Genomic DNA, 15,109 nt, shown 5'->3' on the forward strand with positions numbered 1-15,109 from the left:
GAAAGAGGGATCTTGTCGCAATAGAATATATCACGATATTCATAACAGAGTTTACTAATAAGTTCGCGTTCTTCTTTATTGGTGTGTTCTAGCCGTAATTTTGATAGATTCTCTTTTAAAGCATCGTCCATTTCGCAGTTGTTTATATCACATGCGTTAACTATACAGTCATCTTCGAGCAACGTAACTTGAAACGGCTCGGTAATGGAAATTTTAAAACTTTCATCGGAATAATTTTGAATAACAGTATGTGCAAAAAAGTTTTCACACTTAACTATTGCTGTTGGCATACGAACGCTTTCGCGAAAAGTCTGAAAATCTAATATAGCGTCACCGTTCTGTAGGTTAGTTGGAATTAATACTCTAGTTTCTGATCGAGGCTCTAAGGTGATTTCTAACGGAGGATTATATATAATCGGTATTTTGGCGTTACGTGTTTCTAAAATTTGGTGCTTCATATTGATATTTGCATCTAATTTCTTAAGTAAATCAGATCCAATTAATCCGTCATACCTACTGTCTACATTGTATACATAAAATTTGTGGGGTAGTGTGCTTCTAAAAGTTTTTAATAACGGAATAACTATAACCTCATCATGAGTGCTTTGCGCATGGGTACTAACAACTGTAAATTGTTCATACTGTTTACGGTCTTTAAAATATTCTTCTACTTTGGCTGGACTTATAAAGGAACGACTGCTTCCTGTATCTATGAGAAACTTTGCTTTTATTTCGGGAACTATAATATGTGGTAATTTTAAGATGCTGTTACAATAATTTAAATTTATTATTTCACTGTCTTCGGAGGCAGGTAACGGAACATTTTCGTTCTTGTCATTAGAATTGCTTTCAGTTACTTCCGGATCGGTATACTCGTATAACTCGTTCACGGCGTCTTCTTTATAATCTAAGGGTGAGTTATCGTAATTTTCATAATTTGGTTCATCGCAGTAATATATGTTATGAGTTACGTTTTGCCTCATAGGTGCCGTACGCATTGATACATCGCTATTTAAGCCGGGGTTCGGTGCCTGGGCATGTTGTATGCCAAATTTAAAACGAGGTTGGGCTGTTTGTTGATTTGGGATTCCAAATTTATAACCGGAATTTAGAAAAGGTCGCAATTGGTGGTTATTATTAGATTGTGTGCCAAATTTATAGCCTTGGGCTTGTGGTGTTTGCCTTAATTGTTGAATAAAATTTGGTCGAGGTTGTTGTATCAAATCTGGTTGGGATTGTTGTGCGAAATTAGGTCTATAACCAATTGGTTGTTGAGGGCTACCGTATTTAAAGTTTTGATTTAAAGGCATTGTAATAAAATTAGGTTTGAATGAATTTTGAAAAGTGTTTTGGGTTATAGGTTTTGGCTTACTAGTCTTTGCATTATATTGTTGTATAAAATTTACTTCTTCCGTAACTACGCTAAGTGCATTTTCTAAGTTTTTACAACCCCTTAATCTAACAATCCGGATCATGTCCTCCGGGAGGTTGTACAGAAAAACATTTAACGCAGTATTATTGTATATGATCATTTTCGCGGCTTTGACCCCTTCGTCCGTGAAGCGGTTCACCTTTGAAAATAGGGAACTTTTTACGTTTTGTATTCTGTGGCAAAACTGTATGTAACTTTCACCTTGTTTTATTTTTAACCCTTCTAACTCTAATGCTATACACTCTTCCGATCGCGGGTCTCCGAAATGTTGGGTAAGTATTTCTTTCAATTCAGTCCATGAAGTTATATTTTGGTAATCACTAAGCAGTGAAGCTGCCTTACCGATAAGCCTGCTCGTTATGGCATGGTATACATATAAGTTTTGTGCGTTATTACTCGCATCTTGGAATGACCTTATAATATATTCACTTTTATTGATAAATAGGTTTAACAGTTTTTCATCCCCATCAAATTTGGGAATGATACATAGTATTTCTCTAGGAATGAGTTTAATCTCTTCCATTTTGCGTAGTTTTATCGATTAAAACACGAAATTAATGAAAGTACCTAACACTTAAAATCACTAACTAATAACTAACAATTAAAATTAAACACTAAAAATTACGACTTATCACGATAATTGTAATGAACAAAATCAAATAAACGTAATGATTAGGCCGACTATTTTGGGTCGGGGATTTCGTGAAAAACAGGGAATATGAAAAACAGGAGTGAAGAGGTCTACTCACAGTCTGCTCGCTCCCATGTCTTTCACTTATGATCCTGAATGCTCGTCCTTGAAGTCTCCGTACGCGTTTCACTGCAGCGATTCAGTTTTTACGCGTACGCGTCGCGGGAGTTATTTATTTAGTTCGAGGATACTCGTCTGTACCGCACTATCACAGGTCCTTAATTATGGCTTTACTGATAGCTCGGCAGCAGGATATTATCGAGTATCCTACCGGCTGCGCCACTCAAATTTCGACGGACCGAAGGACGATTTTTAAAAACACAAGATTTAATTTACACGTCTTTAATTAGTGCTTTCTACATTCAGAATGAATTAAAATAAAACTTAAACTAATAAACTTATCTCTAAACAAAAATGCAGCGTTTGAAGAAATACAATATGTATGCATTAAGGCGATGCAGGGTGGCCATAGTTTGCTGCGTTAACAAATATGACATCGCTCGCATGTACTGCGGGTGGCCCCGATATAACTACGTACATAATAATTATAATTTTTGAATGAAATGTCCTTTATGTTCACGGTACCAAACGACTGCACGTGGCACCTGCGGACAGCGTAAACTGGTTTATTCTGGTTTTGTGCGTGTTTCCACTTTCCACTATCAAGTGACGATTTATTTATTTGTTTTGTTTCGTAATTATTATGGTCAAATATTAATTATGAAACAAATTATTATGGACACGATATTTTATTGTTTCACGGTAGTCGCCTTGTCGTTTGCTCAAGGACGTAAAATTGAATGATATATTTTTTTTTATAAAGTCAAAACCATTTTCTTTCAAATAAAAACTTGTTTTTATTGAAAACAAAAGTGTTGCTAGGAATAAGTATAAAATTAAATAGTAATGTTAGGATATCGAAACATTTTTGTATAGGCCAGAACGATATAGTGGAAACGCGCTCTAAGATCTGAGTAATATACACACCACTACATATGCAAAAATTTCTCCAAGCTAATTTACCTGTAGACAGTTTACGTGACATTTTAATATTATCGTGTAATACTTTATTGGACGGATAAGTTTTATCCAAGCATTGAAAAATCGGCCCTAAGATTAATACCGTACATGCCAAGTTAAAAAAAAACATATTGATAAGAATAGCATGTTCTGATGAAATGTTAACCAATTAGTACCAACACTATGTATATTTATTCAATAAATAGTTTTGTAAAAGAATGGCGTAGAATAGATGTGATTTTTGTAAATATATACATTGAATATTTAATATCAAAAGTACTAAATATACCTATTCTAAGAATCGTTAAATATTTGCTTAATATAATGTGTGAATTGAGGAAAATTAATATATAACGTACGTTTGTGTATTTATCAGTTATCTAATAGGCATACAATTTACAAACGAGAAAAACGTTATTATCGAACTTGATGTCTATAAAAATCTTTATTGGGATAGAGAAGCGATTTTAGGACAAAAACAAATTACTTCTGTAAAGACTTTATGCAATATTACTGTCGATAATTTAACGTAATAACAATCTATATTCTGTACATCGTAACACATTACGTCTCAAAATACAGAACTACAGAGCCTATATACCACAATTTTATATTTCTTAAAACACTAATCAAGCAGAATATTTCATAAAATATTCTCATTAAAATCAAAATATAACTATTATCGCGTATAAAATTTACAAATAGCTGTAACCTCATTTATTGTAACGAGAGGAAGCAGTGCCAGCTTCGACGAATAAACACTTCAAATATTTTGACTCGTATGCTCAAGGCGATGTTTTATAGCTCACCCGATACTCGTTTCCTTTCAACTGAGAAAACATTATTTTTATATGCGAAAATATTATTAATATTTTAATTTGTGTTGCGCATTAAATTAAATATAATCGAGAGGAGATATTTCTGATACAAAATATGCTTTTTATTTAGAGTTATCGAAAGAAAAATGTCAACATAGAAGTAAATATTTCTGTACATATTTGCAGAATAGTATCACTATCTACACTATCCTGTTGAGTCTATAAATTATATGACAGATATTAAGTAAATGAAAGAAATATCAATAAAATGTTATTAAAATATAATATCATAAAATGGGATTACGACTCGCCTTAGATAAAAAGCCTGATTACGTTATCGACCGTAATATTTATCACATATCATCTATAATATTAAGTATATCATTAAAATGATTTAATTAGAATAAATGCAGAATTGATAAAATACGATTAAGTATGTGATATATCTTAAAGACATTAAATAATTCTGCCATATGGTGATAAATGTTAATTGTGATATCGCAACTCGAATCTGCAAATTAAACGGTATCCATATGAAATAATAGCGTAATTGAACGACCTGCACTTAAATAATTAATGAAAATAAACACTGAACAGCACTTACAAGTGTCGCGTAAATTACCGCTTATGTACGTGTAAACAAACGCCGCTGTTCAATATTTAACAAGCGAGTTTGCGCAAGAGCAGAGATGTATTTGTATTTTGTGTCCATTAAAAACATTAAAGAAAAATAAATAATTCAAATAAAGATTTTCTAATGGTCTGGCTTGAAAGAGATTGCAAAATGTAATTTTAAAATTAATATGGTAGAGCAATAATAATTTCCTTATTAAATTGACAAGAGAAAGAGTCCAAACATGATATAAAAACGCTTTGAAATGTCTACGTAATGGTAAAACAATAAAAAATTATTACAATTACCTGATTTTCCTTAGAAACAAGTAACATTAACCATTCTTCGCCCTCATTCATTAGAACCAAACATTGCGATTACTCAAACAGAGAAACAAGGTTATAGTTTTCTTAAAAACCTTAAAAAACAGACAAGAAAATACAAAATATAGTTATAGAAAGAATTTAAATCCAACTCTGCGCAAGAGCGCCACGGGCAGTGAGGACATGACGTCGGTATGCAATTACAATTGAAACAAAATATTGTCGTTCATAAAAATAAACATGCACCGTGCCAATTTTCGCATTACGTTAAAAACGAAATCCACTTTTACACACTAAATCGGTTTAATCTTTGAAACTGAATTTAATAAATAATTCAAATATTCGGCGCAAAATCATGCGTGAAATAAACGATTATTGCACCAAGAAATAGTAATTATAGTTACCACATTTAGGTGTTGTAATGTCTATAAAATATCATACAATAATGTAATATTTATCCACGTATCTAAATTTACAATGCCAACTACAAATTTTGATTTTGAACATAGAAAATGTAGGTATGCAGCGCAACGACACAATTTGCTCGTTCAAAAGTCCCTGTGGGATATAAAGTGAGCTAAATTGCCAGTAACATTACTGTTATAAATTTAGATTTCGCATGACTTATTATTGTGCCATGTAGTCGTATAGAATGGTAATAAATAAACAACGCTCGGAAGCACAATACCCGTTCATTATTATTCAAACATTCACGAGGAATTCGAATAGCGGATAAACTTGGAATATTTAACCATTATTCATCACTCATAAGCGCTTAAATCGCACTGGATTGAATCGGAAATTCAAACGAAAGAAACGAGAGACGGATAAATCGCGGCGGATTCCATTATAGCCGAGCCGTATGTTTGTCAATAGCACGGCTGATTGGGGGCTCCTCGAAGCGCTGCGAGCCTGGTACTCGGTGATTTACGGACAAGCCGCGCTACTTGGCGCTCTGCCCGTGCATCGAACCCGGCCTGCACTTTATAAGAGAAAAATTGCTCGTGACGCGGAAATGTAATGCACAGTTTGCTATACGTTGAAATTAGTTTAGCCGTCTACAGAAATGTTTATTGGATTTCTTGCTAACTTTGTAAAATACGCGCTTACATTATGTTATGTACATTGTACATGTTTATAATTGTACATTGTTTGATGCTTATAATTTATAACATAAACATTTTTTATATATCTAGGTATTATAGTAAACCCTGTACTCGCTAACGTGCTAACACTACAGCACTAAATGATTGTATCTATGAATATATATCAAGAGAATGAAGATATTTATGTATTAAAAAAATCTCCTAGATAAACTACACTTACAAAATATAAACACTCAAACTTCGAGAAATAATATTTAAAAGCATATTATTATTACCTATCTCAGAGTGTAAACTGTCTGAATTACCGAGTCAAAAACTAGATAAACTGCCGAAAAGTTTGTGCAAATATAATTATCAGCTCTAGCGAAATTGTAGTGCCTCAAGTAAAATCTATTGTCACGTCATGTTGTGCGAAACCGTTTAAATTATAATAATATCATATTATTATCATCGCTGTTACCAAGTACGTAATATAAATGTTATTATCATACCCTGTTGTTGTTCTGATTCACGATCATTATCTCATATTAAATTAAACACGTTCAAGAAGCTATTATAAAAAACTATATGGTATCACAATGTTTCATTATTACATTCTAGTCTTCTATAAGAATTTGTCGTCACATTTTTAATAGAAACGCCGGGTCGAACAAAGAAAATAAGAAATTGAACTGGCAAGAATGATATGAAGGATAAGCACGTAATCTAGGCGTAAGCATTTGCGGATTACCTGGGCAGGCTGCTATATGAAACCCTAAACCCAAATACGTCTTTTTATATTACATACAAAACATTCAATGAACACCGTCTGGTACACACGTCCTTTTCTATCTCGAGGACTTTTAAATCGTGTGAAAGAGACGTGTGAATTTAAGGATAAAGCGACTGGAGAGGCTCTTTGAAGGTAATATTTTCTTTGTAAGTAAGGCGAGCGTGAATTGATTTGGATGGCTATTCAACTCGTCATCTCCGAGGCAATATCAAGTTAAGCGTGAAAGGAGCCCGCGAAGTAATAATGTCAAACAAGATTATCTCGGAATAAGCATTTTTATAATCAACCGGAAAATAAAGACGCCTGTTTCTAAAAGCGTTTCGTTGCTGCCATTATTTGAATGCAGAAATCTGATATTCGAAAGTGGTTTTTATTACCTTCTGCGTAATCACGAAAGTTGCTTATTACATAAAATACACATATGCAAAGCGTAACTGCGATATCAATTTTATCGGTTAACGTTTGATTCTGTGGTAATGTTAAATTAGCGGCTATCAAGTATCGAGCAAGCAATTCTCAAACACATGAGTATAAGACTGTAAAATAACGGTACAGTGCAGTACACTGAGTATACAATATTTACAGTAACTATTATGATGTTTATCTGATTGAAAAGCTTGTTGAAATGTATTTTATTTTAAAGAGCAAACGTCGAACTTTGCAAACAACCGGTAACAAATCGCGTGATGAAAACAGACGTTCAATGATTATTCACTAATTTAATAATAGAACATTGAAATTTGAAATACATATAGTAGAGCCATTTTAATAGGCAACATTTGACAGTTCAACAAAATTCAACAACGTAACCTAGTAACGACGACATAGAATAACATGATATTTCGTTTTATTAGAACTGCACATTTGCTTAACTTTTTTCAATTACGATTACATATTTATAATAATAATGACCGATGCAACTAATTTTAAGATTTGATTTTACTGATAAACCATTCTAAACATAATAAACATTTTCTTATTGAAAGAACTGACGTTGCTACAATTTTGTGTCAATAAACCTTTTTTCTTTTTAAATACCAGAGACGTTACTCTAAAAATCGAAATCTGACATCTAGAATCGAATGCATTGATTACTTGGGAATAAAAATCATCATAAATTATTGACATGTGTTTCAAGTTCGATTGACAAATGTTTCAAGTCCGTATCGATTAATTCGCTTTAATCGATGTTTTTAAGCAGGTTACCACCCTATGAAGATAAAATTGATAGACGTCAAATGTTGCCTATTAAATTGGCTCAACTATAATACATTTCGAATAGATGATTTAATGAAGCTTAGTGGCGAATCGTTCATAATTATTTTGCGACAAGCGGAGTCAATAAATCAATATGAAAATGTTGGGACGTAAATGTCAACTCCCGTCGGGCGTTAGATTTTAATGATTTGACCGCGGATTAATGTCCCATTGTGATATCTGATATCCAGCTTATCTAATACAACGTGTGGGTGCGGGTTTTTGTGATAAGTTTCACAGTAATGCTAGTTAATCGCTGTTTCCCTGGTACTTTTTAAGGATTCACAATGTTTTATAGCTTCCCACGTCTTTTACCAATATAATGAAAATAACTAACTTATTTATTACACGAATTACGCTAAGCCAGCTTATATCACTTTTTCTATTAGGTTTCAAAAAACCTCGCTCATTTAATATTCCTTACAAATATGTTTAATAGCCTAACCTGAGTAAACATTTATCATATTTTATATCTAAATGTTTGCTCAGAAATGAAGATAAACTTTTGCTTAAAAATATTTCGAAATAAATACATACATAAATTATATTTACACGTATATTTATAGCAAGCCGTATCGCGTACCTATGTACTCTGAATGAGAGCGTACTGCCATTACTATTAGATATTGTTAGTTCATTGAAGCGTTGGCAGTAAATACATTAGATTGCGTGCTATACACAATTGCTCGTGCTACACGAGCCACAGACGTTTTCGATACATTCCACTATTAATAATAGTTGGCAATTAATCCATTCCATGGTTATTATGAGAAATATCCACTTAACGTACGTTTGAAATGTTTATAAGCACTAGATGTATGCGTAAATTATTTTATATAGAATTCACGCAAACATTCTTTATCAATTGTGGATTTTATATTAAATATTTTAGGCATGATAGATATATAATTATAATATTTATATTCATCGGATTAAACTGGTATTCATTCTAAATATAACCTATGTAAGTAGAAACTAGGGATGTAACGATACATGATTTTGCCGATACGATACCGATACCGATATTTGTAATAAAATATCGGCGATACCGATACCGATACCGATATCGATGGCTTGGTAAAAAAATAAATAGTGAATTATGCATAAAAGTTACCAACATTTAACAGAGACTCAACTGTAAATCGTATTCTTTTAAATAACAATGCTAAATCAAAAAACAAGAAAACCATTTATTTTAGTATTATTATTTTGCAAAGTCAGCTAAACTTTAAGTAATACACATACAATCAGTTTCTAATAAAAGTTTACTATTGGTAGAGTTTTTTCTAAAAACAAAGTGCGCACGCGCGGGCGGCCTCCCGCATCGTTCATTGGGCGCGGTTTTTTGAATTGTTTGATATCGGTATCGGTTGTTTTATAATCGGCGATACCGATATATCGGCTTGCCGATTATATCGGCCGATATATCGGTATCGGTATCGGTATCGTTACATCCTTAGTAGAAACCTACTTAGTATTCATTCATGCGAATAAAATTACGACCATTTAATTCATAAATACATAATTGAGTAGGTACATAATTGGAATAAAGTTCATCAACCCAAGAAATAGCCACATCTATATTATATAGTAAAAAAAGAGAAGCAAAATGTAAACAATCAATGTTTCAAAACAAATGTCAAACAAATATGAGATAAAACAAAGAATCGCCAAGAGATCGGTCCGTCTCATCATTTTATCTTCAACAAATAAAAAGCTGTCCTTTCACTAACCCGTAATGGATTTCGACCCTCTTGATGTCTCAAAATAAACAAAAAACTTCTCTTTTACGACTTCATGTCCAAATTGTTAGTTTTACAATACTCTGTGCTTGAAATAGGTACTGATTCGTAAGTAATAATAAATTAAGGGCCCTTAGTAGGTGAAAACGGAAAAATGGACTGTTTTCTATGAGCTATAATTGAAAATATTGAAGTTTTTTCGCACTGAAATTTCTAATATGTATTACAGAACGTATGTGTGATGGGATGACTGTTTCCAAAACACGATTGGAAAAATTTTGCTCGATAAAAAAAAATCCTGAAGTTACCTCTAAAATATCATATAAATTCTCATTACAACTGTATTTTACGATAATAATTCGTATAAAATCACAAATACATAGGTATTTACCTTCTCGATTTCGTGACTGTTTTAGATTTAGAAAATACTAAATATTTTCATTCACTTTTTGATAAAAATGTGAATGGCGCTTACGATTTTCAGTTTCGAGCACGTTGATTCCATACTAAACGCGGTCCCCCTCACCGCTTACCTCAGGCCCGAATAGCTGAATTTTCGCTGACCGCCTAACCCCCCTTAAGCTTTCCCTTTGAATAAAATGAAAATAAAAACAGCAATCCATTCTAATAAATAAAGTATAAACAAAGAACAAACGGAAATCCCTATGTAACGAAACATAACAATACTTATCTCATACATAATATCTCTTTCAAATTATGATAAACTTTTATAATTGTTTATCTTTAATATCTTTCTATACGAGAATTTCCCACGCAAACCTCCAACTCATTCTATTTGAGAGCTACAAAATGAATTTTTACAACTTTTTAAACTTGCAAGATATTTTATTTTAAAACAAAGCCCAGTCTTTAAATATGAAAGCTGTATAAAATAAAAAGCGGTAAACCAACTGAGCCCCGACTTATTTCCCTCTTTCATCCCCTTCTAACGTGTGAACTTTCGTAATGTCGTCTCGCTCACTACTGTTGTGTTCAAGCGAGATTCTCGAAGGAAAATGCTAACCGTACAGTATAAGGAACGCAAACAGATTGAGTTTCGTACTTGTTCAAATGGCTGTTTCAAATCGTTTTTGCTATAACGTACAAGAGATCAACATTTTATACACATTATTAGTATACCTATTAATCTTGTTCTCAATGCTTTAAGGTTTACAACGTGTTATTTTTGATTCGATGACTCATTTCAAACTTCTTTAAGCAGGTAGATATTATAATAGCCTGTTTTTATGAATAAATTGTTAACTATAGTACGTATACTGTATAAAATAAAGATGAATTAGAAATGAAATATACTGTGTAACATCGTCATTTTGTAGTCAAAGCAAATCGATACCGTTATTTGGTATCTAACGCTAAATAGATGTACCTACCTACGAAGCATTGTACGAATGTTAACCCACGCCATTGTTCGAACAGATTGCTCAAATGGATTCAAACATTAAGCAGATAATAGAGTTGTTATTGATTTATTGATATTTAACAGCTGTATAGTGCTTAGTATGCACGATGGATGAAATTCCGTAAGTTGTTAGGTAACATATAGGAAGGTTTCTTTTTATGGATGTACCTTGAACCTATTATACAATTTGAAGGGGAGACTTCCCTTCTAAGAAATTTGCGACGCTCGCAACTTATTGTCGTTTAGTTTCTACTTTCTAATAGACTGATAGTAATAGAAACTTTGCCCAGACTTTGATACGGTTGTAATGAATCATTTAAGTAATTAATTAATTGCAATACATGTAATATACCGTACTTTGTATGTATTCTTATTCTTCATTATCTATTCTTATTGCAATTTTATTAATTACTTATGTATATAAAGTTTTATCAACACTAAGTATATCTATACTAATATTATAAAGAGGAAAAGTTTGTAAGTATGTATGTATGTATGTATGTATGTATGTATGGTTTTCACACAAAAACTACCGGACCGATTTCAAAAATTCTTTCACCATTAGAAAGCTGCATCATTACTGAGCAACATAGGCTATATTGCATTTTCAAAAAAATTAGAGATCCTTACCAAAAATGCAATAATGTAACCCAAGGTGTAAAAAAATCCTCAATAAAACTTCTTTCATCGCGTGCGCTGCGGAATCTATTGAAGATAGAAAAAAAAAATGTTCTACGGTATTATAGAATGGATCAATATCTACAAGAAAGTCCGCGATACCATATGTCCATCTTCAGTAGTTATGTTACTACAACAACTTTTTTACGTTTTCAAAGTAAATAGAAGTGCCGACAGTAATCAAACCATGTTATCCATACACATATATTAATCCTTATCCCAATAAATGATGTTTTATTATAGACTGTTACAATACCAGCAAAATACTTTTTAAATGAAAAGAATTGGATATTCCATTCAAAAGATATAACGAATTTTTTAAAGTGTCAATCTACAGAAAATAGTAGGTATACTGTTCGAGTTCTACCAATATGCGTCTTGACGGAACACAGTGGGGTTTTGGTCGGTAGGAATCCGACATAACCCACGGCCCTTCCCCCGGAGGCCGTATCTATGAAAGATTTCCCCACTAAAACAAAAAAAAGGCCGTAATGCGGGACGGGGTAAAAGTGATCTTCATGTGATTAAAAATTAAACCTATAGTCCGGCCCATAGTAGACTTTTCACTGTAACGATATCGTTATCTGGGGATTCTAAAGCCTGTAACACAGTTTTAACTAACACAGGCTTTAATTTCCCCCAAATTATTTTTTAACTGTATTATTTTGAACTTTTTCAATAAAGATTTTCTATTTTCTATCTAGATGCGGGTGAAACCGCAGGGCATTGCTAGTTGAGTAATAAACGCATTATCAGATTAAATTAAACAAGGCAGGTGTAGTTAATCAACTAATAAGATAAGAAAATAGTATTTCATGTAGCATACATAGTACACATTAATATGTAAGTAAATAATAGTTTAACATACTTGTATGAAGAACGCAAATAAAAGGATGAAACCATGCAAATAATATAAGAATCATAAGCCAAAGATAAATAAGTAACTAACTGTACATAGGTATTATATGTATTATTCATACAAGTTATTAAATAAAAGTACACGGCTATCATAAATTAAATAGAGCTTACAAGTTCTTACCGTTCCCAATTAGGTCTATCGGTGACTGGCGATGACAATCCCAAAACGACACAATCCATTCAGCACTTAGTAGCACTTTAGTAACACTATCACTTGGTTAGCAGCACGATCTCAAAGCACCATCACTTAAGGGTGCTATAACAGATTTTTAACAAAAACCGCTATTTTACGGTACAATTTTAACTCAAAGCACTTACACGTGAGAACAAAGTAATATCTTCATTTAAAGATAATATATTCAGCTCTACGATCATCTTATAAAAATTGTACGACGTCATACAAAATTGTCACTGAAATACGATTTTCCCAGCACAATGATCGCATAAAATGCAAAAAAATGGGGTCTAAACCGGTACACTTTTAAGAAAATTAAAAGCCTAATCTATCTTCTTACCTATAAATTATTGAGGGATATATAGTCCTTTATAGATTGTGATAATTTTTTTGTATCTAAATCAAAATTTTATTTCAATTATAAGCTAAATTAAAAATACTTGTCGATTTCTTCATACATTTTGCTCTCGCGGGTCGTCAGACCGCGCTCAGAAGCGCTCTTGGAAGGACGGGTGTATCGCTCCTCGTCCCAAAAATAAAAACGAATTAGAAAAAGATTATTGTGCGTATACTGTCGTTTTCGTGATTTGAAATATTTGATACTTTATAAGAGTAAACTGTATAAGTTTCATATTCCAATTATTTGTAATTTAAAATTATGTTTTAAAAATTATGTTGACTGAGATCCTCTTTTTTTATGGGTTGTTGAACGGATTGGTGGGGTAAAGCAATTTGACAAAACTTAAATCCAAAATGGCGCCGACGAAAATTTGCCATCTTTTCGTCATGGGTGTCATTTTCATGGTTTTTGGGGTAGCTATTAACCAATATGAGGTCAAAACTAAAATCCAAGATGGCGCCGACGAAAATTTTACATCTTTTCGTCATGGGTGTCATTTTCATGGTTTTTGGGGTAGCTATTAACCAATATGAGGTCAAAAATAAAATCCAAGATGGCGCCGACGAAAATTTTACATATTTCCGTGATGGGTGTCATTTTCATGGTTTTTGGGGTGGATATTAACCAATATGAGGTCAAAACTAAAAATCCAAGATGGCGCCGACGAAAATTTTACATCTTTTCGTCATGGGTGTCATTTTCATGGTTTTTGGGGTAGCTATTAACTAATATGAGGTCAAAACTAAAATCCAAGATGGCGCCGACGAAAATTTTACATCTTTTCGTCATGGGTGTCATTTTCATGGTTTTTGGGGTAGCTATTAACCAATATGAGGTCAAAAATAAAATCCAAGATGGCGCCGACGAAAATTTTACATCTTTCCGTGATGGGTGTCATTTTCATGGTTTTTGGGGTGGATATTAACCAATATGAGGTCAAAACTAAAAATCCAAGATGGCGCCGACGAAAATTTTACATCTTTTCGTCATGGGTGTCATTTTCATGGTTTTTGGGGTAGCTATTAACTAATATGAGGTCAAAACTAAAATCCAAGATGGCGCCGAAGAAAATTTTACATCTTTTCGTCATGGGTGTCATTTTCATGGTTTTTGGGGTAGCTATTAACCAATATGAGGTCAAAAATATAATCCAAGATGGCGCCGACGAAAATTTTACATCTTTCCGTGATGGGTGTCATTTTCATGGTTTTTGGGGTGGATATTACGCAATATGAGGTCAGAACTAAAATCCAAGATGGCGCCGGTGAAAATTTGACATCTTTTCGTCATGGGTGTCATTTATAAGTTTTTTGGGACAGCTACTAACAAATACCTAATGTTACCATCGATAATTTGATATATTTTTTTTACAACCGTTTACATATTTTTCGAGCAGAATTTGGAACTGTATACTTTATATATATATATATATATATATAGCTAATAGCCTTTTGAAGTGAAACTTCTTTAGACGCGTTGAGAGTAAAATTTCAAGGTCGCGTCATTATAATACCGTCACGTTATGGAGTAAGGCGGCGATTTTGGTATCTATGAATCTCGCCAAAGAAGTTTCACTTCTGACACGTTATCTCGGCACACACTCTCTTTATTATTTTATTCTCTTCGAAAATATGGAAGGACATTTAGTTAAATTCTACAATACCTGTTTACTACCAGAACTTGTGGCCCCTCGATACTCGAGATCAATGGATTTAAGGTACCATAACTCACATAAATGCAATAG

General features: G+C 32.8%; 2 protein-coding genes across 4 annotated transcripts in view; one reads left to right on the plus strand and one right to left on the minus strand.

The window, feature by feature from the left end:
- The window catches only part of LOC149901919 (uncharacterized), a 106,145-nt gene extending 93,028 nt beyond the window's left edge, over positions 1-13,117 (plus strand). The window contains exon 8 of the transcript XR_016457590.1: positions 13,043-13,117. The gene's annotated coding sequence lies outside the window, so the exon portion shown is untranslated. The remainder of the gene's footprint in view (positions 1-13,042) is intronic.
- The window catches only part of LOC149901920 (uncharacterized), a 128,568-nt gene that overhangs the window by 80,918 nt on the left and 32,541 nt on the right, over positions 1-15,109 (minus strand). For 2 of the 3 annotated variants that reach the window (XM_090110652.1, XM_090110655.1), the window contains exon 1: positions 12,912-13,041. The exons of the other annotated variant lie outside the window; for it this stretch is intronic. The gene's annotated coding sequence lies outside the window, so the exon portion shown is untranslated. Of the gene's footprint in view, positions 1-12,911; positions 13,042-15,109 lie in introns of those variants that run through there. 3 annotated transcript variants of the gene reach the window in all.

This window comes from Colias eurytheme, chromosome 16 (genome assembly GCF_061535395.1).
Source record: "Colias eurytheme isolate Ceu_HAF_F1 chromosome 16, ilColEury1 Martin Lab GWU primary, whole genome shotgun sequence".
NCBI classification, from domain to species: domain Eukaryota; kingdom Metazoa; phylum Arthropoda; class Insecta; order Lepidoptera; family Pieridae; genus Colias; species Colias eurytheme.